Below are 19,859 nucleotides of genomic sequence, written 5' to 3' on the forward strand. Positions count from 1 at the left end.
GCTCTGAAGCCTCCAGCGAAACTAAGCATAGATTCAACCAGCCATGAGAACAAGCCTCTCTCTCTCACTGTCCATGTCTCTCGCTCTCTCATTCCTCTGCCACCATCTCTCGCTCACCATAACCTATAGACCAGACACCTCCTCCTTCCCTCGCGCTTTCTCTTCCTTCCTCTCTGTCTTAGTTATTCTTGCTCTCTTCATTCTTGTCATGTATTCACAGGGCTCAGGTCTCCTCCAGACGTATTCTAACAGTGGCATTTTCTTTTCGTCACATGGCTCAATAACTTGGAAATTATTTTCAGCTGCTTTCACTTTTTGATCTGTTTTTTTTTTTTGGGTGTCAGGTTGAAATCATCACCTCATGAGAATCATTTTAAATGAACTCAATTAAATCTGCCTTTATTCAGACCAAACCAAGCCACTGCGTGCAGATCTTTAAAAGTCATTCAAACATGCAATTAAATTATCTAAATATATTGCCTTACTGAAATACTTTACACTTCTCCTTTTTTGAATTTTTTTGAAGGTTCTTCTCAAATTAAGTAAACTTAGTCAACTTCAGTGATATAAAGTGAAGTTATAAGGTGAGACAAATGAAATGAAGAAAATACTATCTGCACATCTCAGACCCATCTCATCAGTCAGTGTTTGTCATACTCCACTGTTTTTTTTCAAAATTCATCCTATGTAGAAAAACTGATGCTGATACTTAACTCACCAGAAAACAGCTCATTTTGAGTGTTAATTGCATTTTTCCCTGTCACATTGGCAATTTTAAGAGGAGCTGGAACTTTGTCCCTGTGTTGCTGTGGCAGCATCACTGAATTCATCACCGGACACTATCTGTTGGACAAGAACTTACTGAGGCTTTAAATGAGGCTTTACACCAGTTTTAGCCCTGTTAGAGTGTGATTCTGTGGATAGCTTGGTTCAACACTTGGGCTGAATATCTCAACAACTACTGGATGAAATTTTGTATAGACATTTATTGTTCCCAGTAAAAGGGGAGGGTTAAAGCCAGAATTTTACCCACCATTAGGTTATGGGATAGATCGCCATGATATTCATTTTCCCCTCAGGATGAACTGCTTTTGTGATCGCCTGCTTTTCAATCAATTGAATACTTTATTTTACAAAGTACCTGCAAACTTAATGACATTGTCCACAGCCTCAACTTTAAACTGAGAAGGCAAACATGGTGAAATTTCAAAATCACTTTTTTTCCAGCTCAAACTTTACACAGTCTACTACACAGGAACAAAAAGAAAAAAAATTGTCTTCGCTCTCTCTTGCCTTTCCTTTGTTTCTCTTCATCTCTTCTGTATCTTCCCCTCTTCACCTCCCCTCTGTCTCTTCCAGTGTTTCCCCCTCTCTGACAGATGTTTCAGAAAGAAGAGGAACAGCTGGCTGCTGTGGGGCTGTTTATCCACCCCTTCATTTCTTTCTCTGCTGTCCTTCTCCTCTTTTCTTCCATGTTCTTTTTTTTCTGTTAAAGCGGTCACAGATGGAGACCCAAATTTTTAACCCTGAGTATATATTTGTAGAATTTAAGATTCAGACATAAAATGCGAATATAATCTTCCTCCTCTTGATAAAGCTTCAGCGAGTGTGAGACAGTGCACAAGGAGGAAATATTCCCCTTGCCCATGAGCAAACTTTACATCAATGGCTACACTAATAGCTTGTGAAACAAATAGCTTGTGAGACAAATGCCTCATAAATGATAAGTGAGTTCTGGCATCTTCTATTCTCCCCCCAATCCTTGGCTAATTATGGGTTATGAGTTTTTTTTTCTTCTTTGCCCAAAACTCCCTTATTTCACTCAAATTCATCTCATTTTAAATAACCCCCAGCCTCCAGTGTGTCATAGTGTGTGTGTGCTTTCGGTGATTGATGAATGTGTGTTCCTGCTGCATATGTTTGTGCATTCATTTGCGCCTTGTGTGTGCGAGCATGTGTGTATATGTGTGTGTGTTATCACCAGAGGCAGTTTCTGGAATTCTCTCCTCAACTTAGAAGAACATTACATAACTTTACAAACCGTCACTTTCCTGGACACACACACTCACACTGACACACGCACTTATGTGCACATGCAACCACACAGTCTCACAGAAGGATGGCTTATATACATACAAGCACCTGCACCTGTGCATATAGAGCAGAGATGGACAAAAAAATCCAAACACACAGAGAGAGAGAGAGAGATTAGACAGAGAGGACACACATGCCCTTCCTCCCTTGAAGCCCCCACAGCACACACATTCACAGATGGGCACAGGAAGCAAACGCATATGTCCACTTATTATACACAAAAGTTAAGTTATGCACTTGATACGTCATGCAGCAAAGATTTCTCATTTTAAGAGATTTTGAGGATTGAAGCTGTATGTTTGTCTCTAATCCCATCAAATCTGCAGCACTGCACGCCATTCCAGGACGTCCTGTCTGCGTCTAATCAGTCACTGCATTGGGATGGTTCTGTGGATGGAGGGATGTATGGATGGGGAAAAAAATAGAAGGATGGAAGAAGCTACAAGGGGGGGAGAGGAGAAAAAAACTGACGGTGAAGGTTAGCTGAAGTGAGAAAAGAAAATTGCAAAAGCAATATGATGATTTTAAAGGCGATGACAGAGAGCAAAATGTGATAAGAGAGGGAGGACACAGGGAAGGTTACAATGAGGACATACAAGTTTGTGGAGACAGAGATGCAGGCAGAGGGAGGCAATGGAGAGATAGTGCTGAACAGAGGTGGGGATAGAGATGGGGTAAAAGTAAAAAAATATTATGTCGTGACAACAGGACATGCAGGTGGCAGAGTCACTGATTTAAAACAAAGTGATGGGGCGGCAAAGAGGAAGGTGAGAGACAGAACAGAAGGCTAGATTAGAAAGAAAAACAGCTATGAAAAAGAAAAAAAAACAGAGAACATAGAGACACGCAAGGAAAAGGAAAGAGGATAATGGGAAAGGAAGAATGGCTAAGAGGTGGAAAGACATGATGTGAGCAAGAGAACACGTCATGGAGTCACTGCTATTTATTCAACTTTATCCTCTGATAACCCTCTCCCTCTCTCTCTCTCTGTTTATTCTCTCTCTTCCCCTCTTTATTTCTACAGTATATGTTTTTCTTTTAGGAGGAAATGGTAATAAGACATAAGACAGTAAGTGGGGGCATAATTTAGTAATTTAGAGTGTTGGATACAGGAGAGAGAAGATATATAGACTGTGAGCTAGAGAGGGGAAATGTGCTTTTGTTGTCGTTGTTGTTTTTAGATGGGAACACCTGAGCCTTAGCAGGTGACATGGTAATACTGCAAAAACACTTTATCTTAACTAGTTGAATATTCAGTCCTTTAAAACTATGGAATCCCATTTCCACCAATGTGATGGAAAAGTATCTCAATGTTTCTCATTATTTTTAGTTTTCATTATAATGACTTCTGAGTCCTTTCTTTCATATAGGTGGAAATGGGCCTCTGTACCCTACACATTAACTGGTTTCAGTGCAAAAAACATTATCCCCTATTTTGACTTGTTCCAAAATATGAGTTTCTGAAGCATAAAGCCGCTGCACTGTGTATAAGTCTTTAAACCTGACTAGGAGACAAATTATGACAAGTTATGTTTTCTGCATTGATTCACACATAGAACATGATGCTCACAAGCAGAGAGACACATGTTCCTTTGCATATGCAATCACCCATACATACAGATGCGTGCTATTAATATTTGTCCGAGCACACACATATCGGCGTGCACACGTGCAGATACACAGGTGCATACCATATGTACATGTAAGCTTGAGTGTGAAAACTGCAAATACACATGGGACGCCTCGTTTTTTGTTAGTTAATCGCTGTTACCTGCGTGTCCACACACTGTCCCAGACGTGGAGTCTGATCATCCAGGTGAACGAGCAGGCTGAGGTGAACGGCATGTGCTCAGATTTCTGTCATGTCATTTTCCATCCACCCTCGTGTTCTCGCCATTTTGCATAGCATTGTTTCCTGGTGAGGAACAACAACATCTTTCAGTTGTCTCTTTCCTCAAATGAAGTAGCTTGAGAGTTTCAGCCAGCCTAAAAACTGGCTGAATAAAACCCCAATTGCTGGGGTGTACCTGATCGTTTTTCATTATCAGTTTGGAAAACACATACTTAATATTTCTCCTTAAATTTCCACCAAAATCAGTTTCTAAATAAGTCTGAAGTGTGGCTGTTACAGCAGTTTCTTCATTTTCTTTTCATCTACAGTGCAACATCTGTTTTTAATCTTAGGTTGGATCATATCACCATCTGAACATTTTCTCATTAGCCAGTGCATATGTGACAAGGCTGAAATCTATTTTAAGGGGTCAGCTAGTGAGATGTAATCTGCCTGTGAGAGGCTACAAACAAACTCAGCTGTTTCAAAGATGAAAGCATCTCCTGTAAAACTCTTCTCTGTCACACTCACGCAGTAATACACTTTTTATTCACCTACACCTGGCCATGGCGTGTTCTCTGTCTCACAACCCACACACATGTTTTTACATTGATACACTCACTCTCACAGCAGCGGGATCAGTCTCACACACATGCTCTGACAGTGCACCCTCATCTCTCACTTTCACTGGGAGGGATCTCTCTCTTTATCTCTCTCACATGGTTTCTCCCTCTCATGAAGCGTCACTCCTCTCTCTCTCTCTCTCTCTCTCTCTCTCTCTCTCTCTCTCTTTCTGGATGCATTCAGTCTAAGTCAGAGTGTAGGACGGGACAGACAGGAACTGATCTCTTTCTTCATATACAGCCGGCAGAAGGTACATCTCTTTTTCTCACTTTATTTTTTCGTCTCTTGCTCCTATGTTTCTTTTAATCTTCTATATTCTATATTTTTTATTATTTTCTCTAGTTAATCACCTTTTTTCTCTCTGTTAATCACAGTTTGTTCTGTTTGCTTATATTCATACAAGATTTAGGGAGGCATGTTTTACAAGTAACCAGCGCGAATGGTAGAATGATTTAATATGTGAACTTTGAATTTCTGGAATACTGTTTGTGTTTGATGCAGCTCCAGATGTTAGACAAATTCTGTGAGTCATATCTAATATTTAAGTACACATCTCAGCTGCTGTTCACACATCAGATTACCTGCAGTGAATAAACTTCCTCTCCACCTACAGAGAATCTGTAACAAATTAGGGTGTGCAAAAGGTGCATGATATCAGCAGTCTTGCATTTGCTTTTGTGATGCTGTTGTGATGTTTGAGAGTGTTTCAGACCAAACAACAGCAAACAGATTTCTAGTTTCAGCACTGGCACCAGGTTTGCCATGCAGGCAGTTTTTTAGAGGGGAGGATAGAATCTGTGCATCTTGTTTTTTTTTCCCTCACAGATTTGATTTTCTAATCACCTGCACAACTTAGATTCAATTGAATTTTTTCTTGTTGATTTTTTGGCCCACTGTGGTTTGTCTATTTGTATCGTAAGCTCTATGTTAAATCACTGTCTCACTGTCAGTGCCCTGGAATGGCTGGTTGACTGGCTCTTTTACCAACTTTGTGTGGGCTGCAACTATAGCTGCTGGTATCAGTTTTCTGTAACTCTGCCTCTCTGGTATGCTGATGAAGTAGAGCTGTGGAGTCAAATTACTTTATGTTTCAGTTGTATTAACTGTGATCCTTATTTTACTGATTGGGCATGTCAGGTCAATGTATACACCAAAATAAACTTAAGTAACTTTACTAGACTGTGATTGCAGATGAATGTAACACAAACAAGGTGTTGGTCAGACACTTTTCAGAGATATTCAAATAAACTAGGTTCACTTTTATTTGAAATCTTTGATATTTTAAAAGTATTGGTGCCTACTCTTCCTGGATCACATGAACCACACTTAACATGTATAGGTTCTGTGTTGTTGTTAAGTAGGGCTCTGAAGGTGGGCATTTTTTGCTATATTCAGACAGTTAATTGAGAAAATACTGAGCACATTAATAAACAAAAATAATCAATTGGTTGGAAAACAAACTTGTCAATCGGGTCAATCTAATGACGTGGTTCTTTCTGTGCATATGAAAACTTTAAAGCTGTCATCAGACCAAAAGAGGTCAACTCCTTATATAACTGTACCTTTAATCTGAATGAACAGATTGCCTCTTTTCTACACAGTTCAATGTTGATATTCAATGCAGCATGCATTGTGTGTGTTTATGTCTGTGCATGTGTGCATGTGTGCAAGTGTGCGTTTATCTGTCTGGAACGCTCTCGTTCCACCATATGACGTTGTACAGTATTTCTGAAGTCTTACTGAGGAAAAAGATAACTCAAAGTACAGATATGTATCTAACATATAACTGCGATGTGTTTTTAATTACTTTGAACTACGTCTTCATCTTTTGTTGACCCTTATTAACTATTAATTCCATCCAGACCTGATTACTAAGTGGGATAAAACTATGCAAAAAGCTGCTAAATATTATAGAGACAATACATTTATGACAGAGATTATGACTGCATAGCAACAGATTTATGAAGAATAAAAATCTAAGGTACCTTTGAACTAGCTCATTCTCCTGCAATTTGTTTTGAACTATGGTGAACAATGAGGCAAAGACACAAAGAGACAAATGTATTATGGACTAAACTGCTGAGAATTTGTTGTAGTAAGGAGAAAGTTGCTTCCTCCTCTGCAACTGTGCAGTTTATCTTTACATTACTTAATAGTTCTGCTCTGTTTGCTCAGTCATGGCATTCATGTCAGTTCAGCAGAAAATGGCAGAGTTAAAGTTATATATTTTCAGTTGACCATGCAGAGTTGCACTATACAACAGGTATTCAGCTTTTTGACGGTGCGGTTCTAAAAACAAACTCATTATATCTTTGGGTAGTTTGTCTTCTAGGCGTGCAGTGTAACAGCACATGCTCCTGCTCAGTGCTGTTTTTATTTTTTATTTTGTATTTTTTGATGACCTTTCTGTGCTGAGACACAGCTCCCAGGCAGAGACTTTTTAATGAGAAGGTGAACAAGTTCAGTGCTCCTGTCGCTGGAAAAGACTCAGTTGCATGTTGGGCGCTTTATGTTGTGTGCTTATGAACCAGCAAGGGGACGAAAAAAAAATGTACCCCTTTCCCTTTTCTACTCTCATGAAAAACCCTTGGAGGCAGTTTTAATTAAATATACATATTAAGTGGCTGATGTGAGAGCTCTTATAAATTATGCTGCCGTATCTTACGGGTTGCAAGACTTCAGACTCTTTTTTTCAGTTCAGGAGGAAGGAACACACGCACAGACACACACATAGTGTATATCAGTGGGATTTAATATTTAGCAGGTGCAGTCTGAAATCCATACCTTTTAGTAGGGACATGTTATCAGTATAGCCATGCGATAGACTGGTGATCTGTCCAGGGTGTATCCCGCTTCTCACCCAGTGTCAGCTGGGACTGGCTGCAGCCGACTCTTAAAGGATAAGCGGTATAGATAATAGATGGATGTGATCAGTATGTTTTTCCATAAGATTTCACCTGAATATTTGTATCTGTATCACTGAGAACTTAATCTTTTGTGCCATTACATCTACATTTAAAATTGGGATCAGTAATTATGAGCACAGATGAACTGAACAGCTCACACATAAAGCTTCTCTGAGGATCACACAAGTCCACCTAAACAGAATGAATGAGTTCCTCTCTCGTTCAGGTTGTAAGTTCTTTGGGAGATCTGGGGTTTGTCCTTATGCTGCAACATAAAATATAAAGAATTCCTTTCTTCCTTAGTGTCTTTCTAATTTGTTTACAAACTGCTCAAAACCTTACAGTAAATCATGTGCACCTCAGCTGGTGTATAGAAAGACCGAAGAAGCTGATTTAACCAAAACCACCAAACATCTGAACCACATGTCAGTGGCCTATACCTCCACTAACACAAGTGCTGTCAGATAATCTCATGAACTCTGCAGGAAAGTGTTTTTGTGGAAATACCTCCACTCCACCGTGAGGACATCATAATGATCAATGAACAGTGAGCATTAACTGAATATTATGTGCTATACTAGGTTTCTCTTATAACACATTATTTGGTGACGACAAAAGAGAAACAGTCTCTTGCTCCCCTCAGTACGAATGGTTTCCTCAGTGAGAATTTGCCCTGAAGTCGCATCTGCAGTTTGGGTGTGGAGACAGGGTGGATGAGGACGCAAGAGAAGCCTGAGGGGTACTCTGGGTCAAACTGAACCTGATGCTTGAAGCACACCAGAGCCACAGTGGAAGACAAAAACAAATCTATTCAAAGTCACAGGGGTCTGACCTCAGCTGCAGTCACACAGACACAGAGAGTCAGAAACTTGTATCCATCAGCTTCATCAAAGTTCATTTTCTTAAATACATTTTGCACTTGCTCTACCATGTGTTTTGTAACTGTTTCTAGGACTCACTTACAGATACGAATACACATTTGCAGATTCCTTTACACATTCACAAGACTAAGATATAGTCTCACAGCTATTGGCAAACAGTATTGCCAAACTAATACCCCCATATTCACCATAAGAATATTGATAATTTCTGGATTTGGGTGAACTAAGCCTTTAATTTTTTTTTTTTTCAAATGACGATAGAATCTCAGCTTCCCCATTATCCTGACACTTTGAAGCCTCGTAGAGTTAAGTCTGTTTTCATCCTATTTCTCCATTTCATACATTTTAATTATCAAACAAGTGACGATTGTAAACCTCTCCGCACATCGGGTTATAAGAGGATTTTTTCCAAAACTTTAACATCCCTGAGGGCCAATTTGGGAGAAGTGATGGTGTTGAGCAATCACAGAATGAGGCTTTAACATGCTAAAACACCCAAAAGTTAAAGGGTCAAACCGCCTTGAACCTTTCAGCTGTCAGAGTTGTTGGAATTATTAATGGCCACTGAGCTGTCCGTTTGTATCAGACATAATACAGTCTATGGTTTGCATGTACGTGAGAGAATGTGACAGCCCGTGTGCTTGTCTTATTGTCTTTTTTTTTACAGTGTGTCAGTGAGCTTGATGACAAGGTACAGTAGATTTAGTTCACACCTGAGTTTCTACCCCATGTCTGTGTGTGTCTACAGCACAGGTGTTGCTCCCTCAAGCAATACAAGCAACTACAACTGTAGGTGGTGTGTGTGTGTGTGTAAACGTGTGCATGTGTGTATGAGTGTTTCTTCTTCTGTAGACATTTTCGGTTGCTAATCACTGGAGGTAGAGCCATGTATAGTGGTTGCATCTCTTTTCTGTCTGTATGACCAGATGCTATGGAAGCCCCCCAGGGACAAACACGTCCAGCTGAGACAAAAAGTGAAATTCATTATCTGCCTCACTCATTTTTTGTCCTTCTCTTTCATCCTCTGTGTCTGTGTGTCTGTCTCTACTGTATGTGTGGCATGCGTCAGACTTTGTTAATCCGTCTGGGAATTAATCCCTTTGAGATGCCGATTGCTCCTCACTGTACAGTGCAGTTGTCCTGAGACCAAGCACAGCTGTGGGGTTAACCTTCTGAACAGAACATATTATTGTTCACTCACAACTGTTTGGTTCATTTAGGGCTGAATGCATCAGATGTTGTTTTTTTTTTTGCCATTTTGAGACTAGGAATATCTTAAGAATTAAAATGTCTCTGCAACTGCTGGGGGAGGAAATCAGACTTAAGTCAGAGCTGATGATCCAAACTGATCAGTCAATTCTCTATTTTAAACATTTGCATTCCAGTCTATTCCGAGATACTTGTATGGTGCTATCTTTAAAAGCTGCTTTAGAAAAGTTTTATAAGCCAGTTTACTTGTGCTGGAGATTAGTGGAAGTTTAGGCGCATAATCAAGATCAACAGTGAAAATGAATGAAAAAAATCATTTAGCTCAGTGAGCAATTTGCAAGATATGATTTTCTAAGACTATTTCGTAAAGTAAATCTAATGAACAACGCAATTTATTTCAACAGCTTAACCTTTCTGTCCTTCCCCTATAAGACAACAGCATGCCTGCATTGTAATGTGCTAATGTTCCTCTTTCTTTTCTTGTTCTCTTCCTCCGTCCCTCTCCTCTGACAGCATTTCCCGGCTGTGAGCGGGGCCTTCATGGATTCCCCATACAATGGCAACACGTCCCTGCAGACGTCCACGTCCAACCTCAATGCCGGCTACTCCCGACCCTCAGAAACAGAGGATGACGGCAAAGTGTCCAGTGACACCATCTGGCTATGGATTGCTGTGCTGGCAACTATCGGCAACATAGTGGTGGTGGCTGTGGTTTGCGCCTGTGCCTTCTGACAAGATTGGAGAGTCTCTGATAATGAGAAATCTTGTATATCCTGAATATATATATATATTTTTTTCTTTAGACACGATGTAAAATAGCCTTACTTTTAAATGGATGACCATGGATTTTTGAAGTGTATGCTTTAAGGGAATTCTTCATTCCCACACTTTTGACAAAAAAACATTCAACTCAAGTTAAAATAGGCAACAAAAAACTATTCTATTTATTTATGTATCTAAAGAGGTCATCCAATTGAAATAACGATGTGATAATGAAAACTGAAGCAGAGCTTAGTTAAAATACTGGAAAACCATAAACTGACCAAACACAACCACACACATACACATGCCACACATGTGTATACTTTGTTGCACTGTTTATCAGACAACCACTACTTAAGACAATCCTGCTATAAACCCTGTACTGTCACTAGAGTAAATAAATTTCACTTATTCATTTAACCCACCATTTTCAGCTTGTCAGGGGATTTCAACCAGCAATCTATCACAAGCATTACATTAATGTCAGATAGCGTTATTCAAATTCAGCCATTACTCACTGGTGTTTTGTTGGAGGCATTTACTTAGACAAAGACAGCTTTCAAATACTTTGAAATGTGTCATTTTAAGTTTACATTATTCTTTAGCAACAGTTTCTACTTAGATAGTTAAAACTGAGACCATTGAAAATACATTCAGATAAACTTGTCCTGAGGTTGGTTAAAAACAAAACAGGTCAAGGGATGTTAATCTTAGCCTCCACGTGAACAGAGTATTAACATTGTTTTAATGAGCATAGGTCCCAGAGCTGAACACTAATTTTATTCATGTTGGATTCCAGGCTGAAAAATTAAAAAACAAACAAAAAACACAAAAACACACACACACAAAAAAACAACTTTGGCCTTAACATAATAGTGCTATGCTTGCCAATGGTCAGTTGGTTATGCAAGCCAAGCTGGTGTTATATAAACTCATTCAGTCCCAGATACACCACAGGCTCAGCAGAGGTCAACGTCAGAACCACAAGGATTAGAAAAGATCATAGTTTGATCTCATAGTGGGATCAGAAGCCAGAGAGAGAGGGATCCACAGTTGAAGTTTTGGTGGTTAGAGAGATCAGAGCCCTGCGACAACCCTGAGGATGCTTGATCAAAGCACTGAATTCCAACCTGTACTGTCTATACTATTCTTTTCTATTCTATTGATTTTATTCTTACATTTTCAGCACCCAGTTTATTTACTTGACTAATTCTGATCACTCTGGCCAATAAGAGGAATTGAATTCTTGCTCCGTTACTGTTGCTACAACCGTCTAGCTTTCCATTTTTGCACAGTACATATACAGTTTATCGGTGATGATGTAGGCAGATTAAACACTAAAATTCGGTAGTAATTTTTGAGAAAAAAAGTGTCTCAACAAAAACATGAAATGAGCTGGCAGACACTTGGTTATGATGCTCCCACGCAGTGACTACAGATTCTGTTGCAGCTTCAACAGTCCTCCTAGTATCCACAAACCTCCACACTAATAGGTAATCTAAAAACTCTGGTTCATTCAACACGCATGTCTTGCATTTGAAGACACTGTGTCACCCTTTAAAAAGCCCAGAGGAAACAAACTCCTTTTAGAAAGGAGCAGGGTTCAGCGGGGGACTGAGCAGTGATTTGTTGAAATTTAACAATCAAAGACGATCACACAGAAGCATTTCTTTCTGTCACGGTTACTTTTCCCCCCATTATAAGGATAAATACATCATTAAAAAGAGTAGTGCCATTCGCTTTCAGCTCCCTTCAAATCACTCTGAGATCGTTAGTGAGGAGATAAAATTTCATGAAGCTGATGGGGGAGAGGAAAATGAGTTAGAGTCAGGGTGGGAGAGGAGAAGGCAGAGGGAGGACATGGAGATGCAGAATGAGAAAAATGAGAGTAGATCAGGTCAGAGGATGTCAAAAAGTAATGGGAGGAAACTTCACGACACTGGAATGTATAGCACAGCAGAGGACTCAAACTATACTCTTCATCAGGCTGCTGTGAACTTTGTTTGGTTCTTGGCGAGCAAATAGACAGTGGGTTTAAACTGGAAACAGCTACGTGCTGTGACTGATGAGAGTGGTGAGAGTGAACTAAGAAAAAAAAAACAGCAAAATGAAAGCTAAAATGCTCCATAGAGCTGAGGGAAACCACTGAGTCACTAACAAACAACCATGGCATTTTTCTGCCTAAACTGAGCCAAACTTCAGCCATTGCGGTGTCAGATCATAAAACAGTGTTTTGTTACAGTTTTGGAAGACAGATGATACTGTCCTGCCAATAGAAGCATCAGATCAAAAAATGCTGGAGGCCATGGACAAACACTGTATTTTGTTGGCTTAATTTGAATGGCTTGTTGGAAATATGGTGCATTATCAGGCCATCCAGTACTGTATGTAAAAATGGGGACTCTTCACCTACTTTTAGTCCCTGTGAGTTAAACTTGGCAGTCAGCAGCAGTAGCTTCACACATACTAATGCCATTCTTTATGCTACTATCCTGTCTCAGATAACGTGTCAACATACTGCAGTCTAGTCAGAATGGATCATACAGCCAATGTCTTACAGTTCACGTATATGTGTTTATACATATGCATGTGTTTGCACATGCATCTTGCTATCTCCCAGTTGAGATCCAGCCTGTGTGAACTGCGTTATTGTCCTGTCAGTGCTCTGCAGCGTAATGAGCTGTAATGTGCGTCTCGTTCTCCCCAGCCCAAGCTTCCTATCCAGTTCCTCCCCCCCCCCCCCCCCCGCTTGATGTCCCAGAGGGAAGTATGTCCCTGATGGCTATTAGGGCGGTCAGAGCTGATCGTATCACTGCGGCTGACTTTATTCAAAGATTATTCTGCAGACAGAATAGAACTAACTTCAGCCGTCAGAGATGAAGACAGAGCCTAAAGGAGCGGACAGAGAGTAAGATGAGCAGAGATGAGGAAAAATTACTCATCTGAGATAAAGAGTGGCAATGAGTGACACAAGAAGTGAAAAAGGAAGATGTGGAGGAGAGATGGGAGATAATGAGGCAGGAAATGCTCATTTTCATCTCAGCCATTAGTACATTTACCCACAAGGAAAAAGATGCTGTTTAAGAACAAGAGTGGGAAGACGGGAGAGAGTGGAGAGGACAGAGGTGGATGGAAATAATAGCATTAATAATGGTCAGAATCAGAATGAGTGAGAATAAGAGTGAGTTAGTAAATCAGGAAACAAGAAGCAAGGACATGAGCATATAGTAAACATTTTATTCACCTACATTTCTAATTAACTAACAACTGATAACACTTTCTTTTATTCGTTGCAGTGACAATGCATACTTATTTACTTACTTCCCACAATGCTATAGTGTCTTTATTGTAGTTATGCAGTTAACTGATTAAGCATGTAAATGAGCTCATTTCATGCCTGTAGTCATGATGACCAGACATTTACCACAGACCTCAGGGAAACCTGGGTCAGAGTTTATTTCTAGTCCTCACCACTTCATAACCACTATTAGCAACCACACAGTACATATTCACAACTGTTACACTCCAGACAGAGTGTGTTTGTGGTCTTTGTCTGGTCAGTAGGGGCTCAGGCGTCCACTGGTCACCACCACCTATAGTTTGTACCTCTGCCAACTCAACCACTGTCCAATCACGAGACAGTTTCTGTGGACGCATGGACCCACAGTTTCAGCCAATTAGATACCATCAGCTTTTGGAACAGACTCAATGGACTCCACAACAAAGGAAAGAATGCACACTTAAGTATCTGTTATTGCGGACAGGACAATTTACACGAGCCTCCAACCAGGCAGTTATGGGCTTCTTTCCTTTATCTTGCTACAGACAAGAACTGCTTGTAAAATCAAACCGAAGCGAAGGATAAAATCTCTTCACCTATCACCAACCCAGTAATCCCAGCTACTCAACCACTCCACCGCAAGGTTAGAAAAAAGCTGGCTCTTGTGTTGTGCAAAGACCTCACAATACAGTTTTAAAACACATTGCCTGCCTTGATTTTTTCTTTTGTTTGTCTTCTTTTAGGAAGAACATCCCCTGTGTATTCCTCATGTTCACATTTGTTTTTCACGTTTCTTTCTCTTATACAAACAGCTTGTATAACTGTAACATCATGCACTGAAAGTGATGAGCCTGTCTGTAGCACAGATTAGTCACCGTGGGCCTCTCTGCTTAAAGTCTGAGTTTTAACTCATCTAAGAGATCATGCTCACCCCCAGGGAGGTTTTATTTTTTTCTTGTATTAAGTGCATGAATCTGAGGCGCTCTGAAAATAAATAAAGGAGACAATCATGCTTAAATTTTGTGGGAGAAAAAAAACACAACAGACCCATCCAATGTTTTCAAAAGCCTACAATTTAGTAAATAAATAAACAGTATAATGTAATTTGTGTAATGTGAGTGGTATGAATTTGCATAATGAATCTTTTTAACAATAAAAAGCTCTTAAAAGTACACAATGACAATTAAAGAAGTGAAACTTTTCGCTTTGGTTTTTTGTAAAAGGTAACGTTTCTTGCTAAACAACATGATTGCATTAATTGGATCCCATGCAGCACTTTAAAGTGCTCTAAGTAAAAATTCTCTACACTGGATATGAACCCAAGATGGCAGCATAGCAAGCTAAATGATCCTGGAAACTGAAGTGACAGAGGATCAGAGTGGCAATTTATCTTTGCTTCCTTTGAGGAATACATATAAATCTTTTACAATCATCAGGTCCTTATCAGGTGCAGAAAACAGCACAACTGAGTATTGTTTATCAGGTTTAAAAACCATAATATTTCTTTGGTGTGTTTCTCTTGTGTATTACATTATGCCGTCTGTTGTTTTCCTTCTGTCTTTTCCTCTCTAACTGTCATCTACCACATCCCTCCTTTCATGCATGTGAGGCACCAGACCGTGAAGTCCACAATGTAAAACCCCTCTGTACACACACACACACACACACTGTTTGTTACACTATACCCATGGGGACTCTTCTTGGCATAATGCATTCATTAGCCCCTTACTCTAACCATAACAATCTCATATAAATGTTTTACCTTAAACCTAAAACATGAACTCCTAAAACCAAGTCTTAACTCTTGTCCCACGGGGTTAGCATGTATTGCAGGTTACAGTCCCCACCAGGATATAAAAACTAGTCTACACACACACACACACACCACACACACACACACACACACACACACACACAAACTGTCCTTACTAGACCTCTGACTCGCCCCACATCGCCCCAAGTTTTAATTTTAAATGCTTGTGATAGAAGAATGCACTGAATCTTTTTTCTCTGTTTTCTGCCTCTGTACAGATCGTCATCACTGATCTTCATACAGGAGATGCACCGAGTACAACAGCTCAGACAGATGACAATAAAACTGGTTTGACAAAATAAGCTGAGAAACTACATCATGGCACTGACTTCATTCTGATCCACTTTCCTGTATGTGGATGACCATGTTCTAAATAATTATACAAAATGGATTTGCATGGAGAGGGACTCTAGCCTGTGTAAAAATAGTGTGGTGACATGAAATCCTTATCTGGATGAGGACGAAAAATACCAGCAGCATATAATGGCAATCTCTGAGCCCTGATGACACTGATCGGCATAAAAGGTTTCTGTCTGGAGTCGATTTGAACACTGGTAATTGAAGATTTACAGTTACTGTGAAAACAATATGGGACTGACAGGAGGACACAGTTGTACAGATAAGACATTCAAACTGTGATGCAACTGTTAGTGTAAAGCTTGTCTCTTACTTTTTAGACAGCACAACTGTACAAGCATGAAATTAATGATTTGTTTATTTCAAATGTCATGATTTATTGGGGACAGGATGATGAATTTGTACTTTGTACTAGAAGCTGTGGTTAGGCTTCACTGTGAAGGCTAAGGCCAAAATATAAGGGAAATAGCATTGTAGCATTATAGTATCTTAGCATTACAGCATTGTGTGTACCTCACTTGACATGCATGGCTATTACATTTCTCTGTTTCCCTTTACTGTCCTCCTTGATGGAGTAAACTGTTTGCCTCCTCACAAATAAGTACGACAAACTTAGCTTAGCTTAGATTCATTAGTTACTATATACTTATGTGTAAGGGTTTTGCTTTAGATTTGATTCAATGTTCTTTCTGTAGCTTAGTTTTAAGTTTTATTTGAGAATTCATTTTTTTTTTGTGTAAATTGTCAATCATGTCATACATCACATTTCTTTACCTTTAAATGGAGTTCATTAAAGTTAGAACTTTCTACTTGCGTGGATTGTGCATGAAACACATACAATTTGAAAATGATGAGTTTTCTTAATTTATGCATTAAATAAATGCTCATTTAAAATTGATATCTTCTAAAAGTTTTTAGTGCCATATTATGCACATGTTCCAGAGGATAACTGCTGAAAAATGGTTTGAATGGAAGTGTCTTGTCTCAGTGGATTCAACACTGGATATTTTTTAGTTTAATGGTGCCTGCTGAGTACTAAGTAAGAAGGAAAGTCAACACAATTGTGGAGGACAGAATGATGAATACTCAGTGATTATAACTGTCACATTATAAGGGATACATTCATATAATTGATATTTTTACTTCACTGTATGAATGACATGACGAATTTAAAGTGAATGTGAAAGGGCAGGACTTCATCCTAACTCTGACTAAATGTGAATTAATGCTAATGTAGCTTCATCAGGATTTAGTGCCTTTTAACTTAATGATCACAGGCTGTTTCAACCAATATGGCTACAGCTCAATCATACAGATATTAGTTTTAATAATTATTACATCATTCCCCTATAATCATACAACATTATTTTAATCTGTCATAAAAATAAATGTACAGTTCAAAACATACGGATTACAAATATAATATAAATCCTTCTCTTAAAAATTCAACTATATAGTATTAATCCAATAAAGAAATCACATTTCTCCAGTTCTAAATACTTTAGACAACAGACAGATGGAATGAATTATTTGTACACTCTGATAGACTAAATCATGACATAAAATCAGAGACAAGAGCTGGAGAGAAGTCTTTTTTTCTTTATTCCTTTCTTTCTTTCCCTTTTTCCTGTGTCTCTTATTGGACTAAAATTTCAGTTTATTTCTGCCTGTGAGCTTTACAACACATTGTATAACTGAATGAGTGAGTATGCGTGTGTGTGTGTTCTTGTTCTTGTTCCGGTAGGGACTTTAACCTGAGCATACACTAACCCATAGGCACTCGTATCACTGTGGGGATGGAAAGTGAGGTTCCCATGGGTAGAGACTGCTTTTTGAGGGGTTCAGGCACTGATTATGTATAGGTTTAGGGTTTGGCACTTAGTTGTGATGGTTTAAGTTAGGGTGAGGGGTTAGGTAATGCATTATGTCAGGGAGTGTCCCCACAGGGATAGTGGAACAAGTCTGTGTGTGTGTGTTTGTATGTGTTAGCACTTCAGGCTATCCTAGATGCTCCATCTGTAGTCCTGCCAGGCTTGGCTGTCTTTAGAGCGAGCTACTCAGACAAGCACAAATAAATGCACATCTACATGCACACATCCTCAAACATACACGAGGAACATCCCATATTATCTACAACTGATTTTTTTTATGACAGTGAAATGTATAATCAGGGGTGTTCTCGTGTTTCTGTTTTCTGTCATGACAGTTAAATCAAATAGTTGATAATGGATTGGAATTTGTTTGTAATTTTACAGAAAATATTTTTTACTGAAATGAACTGATGACTAGAAAGAACTTACCATTAATGTGGATGAAATATGAAATACAGCTGTGAGGCAGTTGGCTTGTTACTGTGGCAAACCTCAGAGAGGAAAAGAAAACGCTATGAAATGAAGATATCCTGTTGCTGAGGACAGGATCACATCATACAGAATCAAATCCTCACATTCACTTAAGAGGTCATCACTGGAAAACAACGAAGATATCTCTTGTCAGAGGTAAACCAATATGTGGGCCTGGATTCAAGACTGTAAAAGCACAAATCTGCCAAAACATGCAAAAAACATCACTGGCCTTTTTGGCAGTACATCTAATCTCGCATGACGCCAGGCCATGAAACGAAAAGAGAAAGAGATTAATGAATGATAAACACAGACAGCGAAGGGCGAAGCAAACAATTTTGTGAACCAGACTGTGGTAAAATTATCTGACGTGTAACTCCTTAACCCTGGGCTGCCTGACCTGACTTATCTGTGAGATAAACAAGACACCCAGACACCATTACTGAGAATTAAGTTATAGGTCGTAATCTCTAATCTCTGCCTGTCACATTTTTGGAAAACACCAGTGAAGAAACTTCCTGCTGAATGCCTCAAAGCCAAAACACTAGAGGTTAGAGATGAAAAGTCAATAATAAATGAAGACCATGTTAAACAGCAAACAAACAAATTATTAATAATGTGTCCAGTAAACATATTCTTATTATCTTTAAACATAGGTTGAATTTCCGGAGTGAAATTAACACTAAATATATTTTTAAAATGCACTTTTAAATAGTACAACAAACTGAAGACTGTACAAGAAGTCTGGTTACAAGAGATCTACACCCCGTCTGACATCTTTGTCTTTCTTTCTACTGGTTTCTGACACACACACACCATAGTGTTTTTATTGAGTAGCTGTAGCAGTCTGGCACAAAGATGTCTATATATGGTTTGAGAAGGGCCGAGGAAAACAATGATGTAAACTTGGCTCTCTTGGTTTCAGTTGTTCTTGGCAAACTGGTGCTTAACTTTTACCTAAGCAGGTCACTGTCACTTTAACAGTCAAACCTGGTGGGAGGCAAGTGAAGTCTGTGCACATAGCAAAACACTGGGAGCTGAGGAGGTCAGATATAGAGGAAAATCTTATCTCTTAACGAGTTAAGATTCAAGATATATTACCTGTTTACCTGTACTTCTGTTTTCTAAGGAAACCCAACTAGTTTAAAAGACTGTTGGAGATCAAGACTTGGTTGTAGGGTTAGTGTTACAATTAGATTTAGGTTAGAGTGAGGTTAAGGGTTAAGGTGAGTATTTAGTTGTGATGGGTAAGGTTAGGGTAAGGGGGCTAGGGAATGCATTATGTCAATGACAGGACCCCACAAAGATAGGCATGCAGGGCTGCCTGTGTGTGTGTGGAGTGAACCCTGTGTCAAAGAACGACAACAGATTTTGCAGCAGTAACTACTCACTTACATTACAAAGGAATGACTGAATAAAACTGATAGAGACACACAGTTTGAGAGCCAGTATGGTTGTTTGCCTTGATAGCTCTGCTAGGTTTGTGCGTATTTGTGTGTGTGTGTGTGTGTGTGTTTGTGTGTGTTTGCCTGCTTTTTCCCGTAAAGAATGACTCACAGACTAAGTAATTCTAGTCATTTTAAAGATTAGCACATTTTACAAGCTGAGTATAAACACTGTCTGTAGAAAATGCTTTTTAGTGGTTACATAGCACAGGTCTCATCTTGTCTGTTCAGATCTGATCCTCTCATGGCTCTATAACTTTGCAGACTTTTGTTTTCCAATCTAAACAGAAGATGCTGGTTTTTCAGCAAAGGAAA

At 39.2% G+C, this 19,859-nt stretch overlaps 1 long non-coding RNA gene across 1 annotated transcript; it reads left to right on the forward strand.

The window, feature by feature from the left end:
- Positions 1-10,276: 10,276 nt before the first annotated feature.
- Positions 10,277-16,655, forward strand: LOC108888412 (uncharacterized). Its single transcript, XR_001961819.2, has 2 exons — positions 10,277-14,230; positions 15,619-16,655. It is a non-coding gene; the product is annotated as an uncharacterized LOC108888412 (long non-coding RNA).
- Positions 16,656-19,859: the final 3,204 nt, after the last annotated feature.

The sequence above is a fragment of the Lates calcarifer genome, linkage group LG21 (genome assembly GCF_001640805.2).
Source record: "Lates calcarifer isolate ASB-BC8 linkage group LG21, TLL_Latcal_v3, whole genome shotgun sequence".
Lineage (NCBI taxonomy): Eukaryota > Metazoa > Chordata > Actinopteri > Centropomidae > Lates > Lates calcarifer.